Source organism: Pteropus vampyrus, unplaced genomic scaffold, assembly GCF_000151845.1.
Source record: "Pteropus vampyrus isolate Shadow unplaced genomic scaffold, Pvam_2.0 Scaffold138, whole genome shotgun sequence".
In the NCBI taxonomy this organism is placed as follows: domain Eukaryota; kingdom Metazoa; phylum Chordata; class Mammalia; order Chiroptera; family Pteropodidae; genus Pteropus; species Pteropus vampyrus.
Window position 1 is genome coordinate 726,635 of NW_011888919.1, and position 5,065 is coordinate 731,699.

Here is a 5,065-nt window from a genome sequence, read left to right on the forward strand (position 1 = left end):
TCTATTGTATTCATTGGGTTATAATCTATTACTATTATTTTGATTCTCTAATTGTCCAAGATTTGATGAGTGGGAGCCCCTACCAGTTGTTTCCTGTGTCTTTTTTTTTTTTTAATAGATCTTGTTTTGTAGAGAGGTTTTCTGGTCACAGCAAAGTCGAGCAGCAAGTACAGAGTTCATATATATCTCTTGCCCCACACGTGTCCAACCGGCCCCACTATCAACCTCCTGAGTTGTTTGTTTTCTTACTGTTACCGAACCGAAGAGGGTCTCATCACACAGCAGAGTCCGGCACTGAGCTCCGAGTTCTGCTGTGGAGATGCTGAAGCAGTTTATTAACAGGGCACTAAGCCAGGGGAGGAGCGAGCTAGCACTGGGAACCCGAATTCCCCGATGGTTTTTGATCAGGCATTTTTAAAGGCAGAGGTTGAAGGTTAGGGTTCAGGGGTCATGGGCAAAGCGGATTGGTTAGTTATTATGTAAATGTCAGTGGTTTTCCTTAGAAACTGATTAATTCCTCCCCCTGTCAGGTGATCTCAATGGGTAGAAGAACCAAGATTCTGCAAAATCTCTCGTATTGTGTGTCAGTGATATTATCTTTGAAACAAAAGGCAGAAACTAGACATCTTGTTATGGTTTAAGTTATTATTGTCTTGTGCTTAACCAGCTACATTTTTCTATTATCTCTAGGAAATTGTACTTTTAAACATTTTTCCTGGGACTTTCTTTACAGGCAGGCCTTCGGCACATGACTACTATATTTTATAAATCTTTGACTATGAGTGACTAGCACACTTTCTTAACCTTTGACTCTAAGCTACGTGACAACCAAAACAACTGAAACATTTAGTTAAAGCCCATACCGACATCACTAGACTCTGCGATCTAACACCTAACATGTTTACTATTGACTGTCGCTTTCATTATTGTTCAGTTTTGAGTTCTTTATATTTTTTGGATAACGGTCCTTAATCTCCCTTCTGAAAGCCGGAGAACTGGAGAAGCCAGTGGTATAATAAGTTTAAGTTTGAAAGCCTGAGGATCAGGAACTCGGATGTCCCAGCATAGGATAGGAGAAGATGTACATCCCAGCTCAAGAAGAGAAAGAGGGAATTAATTCATCCTTCTTCTGCCTTTCTGTTCTATTCCAGCTCTCAAGGGATTGGGTGATGTCTACCTACATTGCTGAGGGCGGATCTCTTTACTCAGTCTACTTATTCAAATGCTAATTAATCTCTTCTAGAAACACCCTCACAGCCACACCCAGAAATAATGTTTCACCAGGTATGTGAGCATCCCTTATACTACTCAAGCTGACATATAAAAATAAACATCACATTTTCCCTTTGCCCAGAATATCCGTGTTTTTCTAAAATGGACTTATATCCCATCAACCCACATGGTCAATCTAAGCCTTGAAATTTTGCCCATAAAATTTCTGTAAATTCTTCAGACGTGTTCCACTTGGCTCCACAGGAAGTATGAGCAATAAGTGGACTTTAGTGCTCGTAAGAATGGCAGGTCTGTCTTGTCTCCTATCTGCCTACTAGATTTTCCTATGGAACGTATGAATGGAGATAAAGAAGGAGAGAGTGATGTCCACTAAGCTTTAACAGAACAACTTCATTCATTTGGATTCACCGTTGAGCTGTGCCTCCATCAACCACAAAGTCACTTCATCGCGGGCATCTGTGGCCTCATTTCCATGAGCTAATGCAGACCCCGTGTAGGAGCCCTGATTTTGGGGTGGGGATGGTGCACAGTCCTGGAGAATCTGGGTGGAGGAGGAACCATGAACCTGGGCTCTGGTTACATGAACAGAGCTGTTCATGTAACTCTCATTTGAAAGGTGTGATTGAGACCTTTCTTCCCACAGTCACCTCCAGGGCATATTAGAGACAACTGTCAGGGGCTTGAAGTGTTCTTGACTAGTGCATTTATGGGTCCCCAGAGCCTTGTACAAGACCACAGCAGAGGCAATCTCAGGGAGGTTGTATGACGATAAACTTCTAGGCTGGAGAGATGAGTCGATTTACTAGGGAGGAGGGTGATTGTGGTGGAGATCACAGAAGGGGAGACTGTGGCTGCGCTGGTTCTCAATTCTCAATCCAAATTCCCACAATTCAAACAATGTTGAGCCTCTCAAAACATCTCGCTTGACTGCATGATGAAATTACTTTTGCTGACTGACCATGAATGAACTAGGAGACCTTGATGAAATTAAAAATGGCCAAGTTTTATTCAAGGGTCTTAGGATTTGTAAATCTAAAATGCTACCAGGTAACACCTGGAGTTTTCAAAAAAAAAAAAAAAAGAAATCAGAATTCTTATATTAAGAAGTATATTCTTGATTGTTCAATCGGTCCTCCATCCTTAGCTTCTGGATTGGTTCCAGATGTCCAGTGGCCCGGATAATTGATATCAGGTGGTCTGGACATGTGAACATTCTTTCCTAAGTTCTTCATTCTTTCCTAAGTCCTTCGAACAGTGATCTATAGGAATTTATATATCTCCAGGCATGCACAACTGAAAAGTTCAAAAATTTAACTCATCAGGCTAAAGTAAAATAAAATCTATTCCTCAGGCGTCAGCCCATTTGGTCTGAACCAGTGTGTCCGCTTGACGACACAGACTCCATTTTAAGTCAGATTAGCTATACTTGTTTTCTTCACTCATTTCTCACTTTCGTACATTGGTGTGGAATGTGTATGCAAATTAAGTTCTTCATTAAAAAGTCCTCTACGTAAACTCCAAAGTAAAGACAGACGATTGTTACTTTATTTTTCTTGTAAAACACCGCATAATATTCCCCTGATGGATGTCTTACCAAATATTGTAAAATATGTCGTAATCCTGGATGGGAAGAACTTCTTATGTTTTAAAACACTACAAGATATAAAAACATACAGGGTGTCATTCCAACCAGTTGTTCATAGAATTTGAAAGTTAGATTATGAATTTTCTGGAAAAAAAATATTCTCAGACAGGCAAAAAAGGTAAGACTGGGAAAATAGACAAAATTACTTGCAATGTTAATTTTAAATCAAACCACGGTGTACATCTGTGTCGATTAGAAGCAGTAAAGTACGTGGATGTATATCAGGTGAGCCGAAGCAAAATAAAAAGCTGGTCAATTCATAGTTGTACATATTGTGTAGCGAAGATAAAATTTCAAATCGATGCAAGTAAATGGAATATTTTAAAATAACACCTTACACAGGGCTATTAATTTGAAGTAAAATAGTTAGAGGCCAACTTCACAGCATTCATAAGACTATAAAGTGATCTGGGGTAGAATGATAAATATAAAAAAAAGCTACAAAATTATTAGAAGAAAATTTAGGGGAATATGTTTAAGGAAGTTGGTAAAGTGTCTTATAAAGGCATATATGAAAAAGGTTTATGAATCAGATTCTATTCAAATAAAATCTTCATATTTTTGTGTGTGAGACTAAGCAAATGATAATGTAAATTGACGTGTTGTGAGGTACCATGGTTTTCTTTGTGGAATAATGAAGTCGGAAATATGGATGTCCATTCCGGGACAGTGGATGAGAACTGGAGATGCCAGCCTGGGAAACCCACTGATTTCTCAAGACCATCCCCCACCCAAAGGAACCAGAAAGAAATCGCTGACTTGAGGCCTGGGTAAGTAAAAAGGCCAAATGAGTCTGGCATGTATTATTGATACAGAGAGTGAAGATGTTCTCAAATAGAGATAGGATCGCAAGAAGACAAACAAGCCAGCACAAATAGGATCTTTGTATACCAATTTGGGAAAATTGGAGCACCCTAAAAATGTCCTGTGAAAAATGGATTGCCTCCATTTTGATAATAAAAAGGGAGAAGGGGAAAGGAACACTTTGGCTACTGAGAGGAACATAAGCTATATAAGTACAAAAAAATAAAAATAATAAAAAATAATAAAAAAATAATTAAAAAAAGTAAATTAAAATCATATAATGTGATAAGTGTCGCCACAACGGCAATCACATTACAACATATAATTTTATTAAAGTAACATTTGTAGACCTTAAATTTACAAAATGTTATATATCAAATACATTCGATTAAAAAAAAACAGAAAATTAACGTTCGGCAAGCACCTAGAAAAACTGATTCAATAATTCCTTTTTACTTTTGAAAGGAGAAATTCATCAGTTTCTAATGTAATTTTCCAAAACCAAAAGTCTAAGTTCTTGCCTTCTATTGGTTGACATTTTGAATATACTGTCAAGTGTAGAGAGCAATTTTCTGTTGAGCGGAGTTACCGGGGACAAAGTTAAAATACTCGGGTGGTAATGAGGTGTGAAACCACGCCCCTTCTCCCAGCATGCCCCGCCCGACCACGGCAGGGCCCGCCCCTTCCCTCCGATGACCCGCCCCTTCCCCCTCATCGGTCCCGCCCACTAGTATTTAAACCCACCCCGTCCTGGCTCGGCGCACAGCGTCTCCGAGGAGATCCGCGACTGGACGGTTTCGTCTGCGGTGCTCGTGCCTGTTGCTTACAGCGTCCTGCGACCTGGAAGCGAAATTCGAGGACAGGACAGAACACTTGGTAAGTGGTCTTCATTTTGTCTGCCTCGTTGATTTGCGCGTTTGTTTGAAGGACACGCTCCCATACCGCACACACACAATCACGCTACCTCCATTGCTGTAGTCGAAAGAGGGGGCAGGGTGTCCTGGGAGCGGCAGGGTTCTCAGCCATGGCTGCACCTGAGGACAGGGGGGTCATGTCGGGCCCCTCCCGTGAGGGCTCCCGGAGCCCTGACTCCTCAAACTCCATGCCAAGCTCACTGAGCTTCTTACTCACCCCTCCAAACAACTCAGCCCTAGGCGGCCTCTCCTCACAAGGGGCCCAGAGCTATTTTCCGTCCTCCCCCGGGATGATGCCAGCTTCACCTCCACCACACAACTTCACATTTCTCTCTCCAGATCAGGCCGGCCTGTCACCAGAGTCGCTTAGCTCTACCCCGACTCCCCGCCGGCGGTCTTCAGAGTCAACCTGCCCAGAAACAATATACCATATGTTTGTACTGTCATCACCTAGTCCTTCACCACGGGA

At 41.4% G+C, this 5,065-nt stretch overlaps 1 long non-coding RNA gene across 1 annotated transcript in view; it reads right to left on the reverse strand.

The window, feature by feature from the left end:
• Positions 1–4,459: 4,459 nt before the first annotated feature.
• Positions 4,460–5,065, reverse strand: part of LOC111744626 — a 12,064-nt gene continuing 11,458 nt past the window's right edge. Inside the window, exons 3-5 of the long non-coding RNA XR_002782243.1 lie at positions 4,814–5,005; positions 4,647–4,716; positions 4,460–4,522 (exon numbers count right to left, since the gene is read on the reverse strand). This is a non-coding gene — a long non-coding RNA (uncharacterized LOC111744626). The remainder of the gene's footprint in view (positions 4,523–4,646; positions 4,717–4,813; positions 5,006–5,065) is intronic.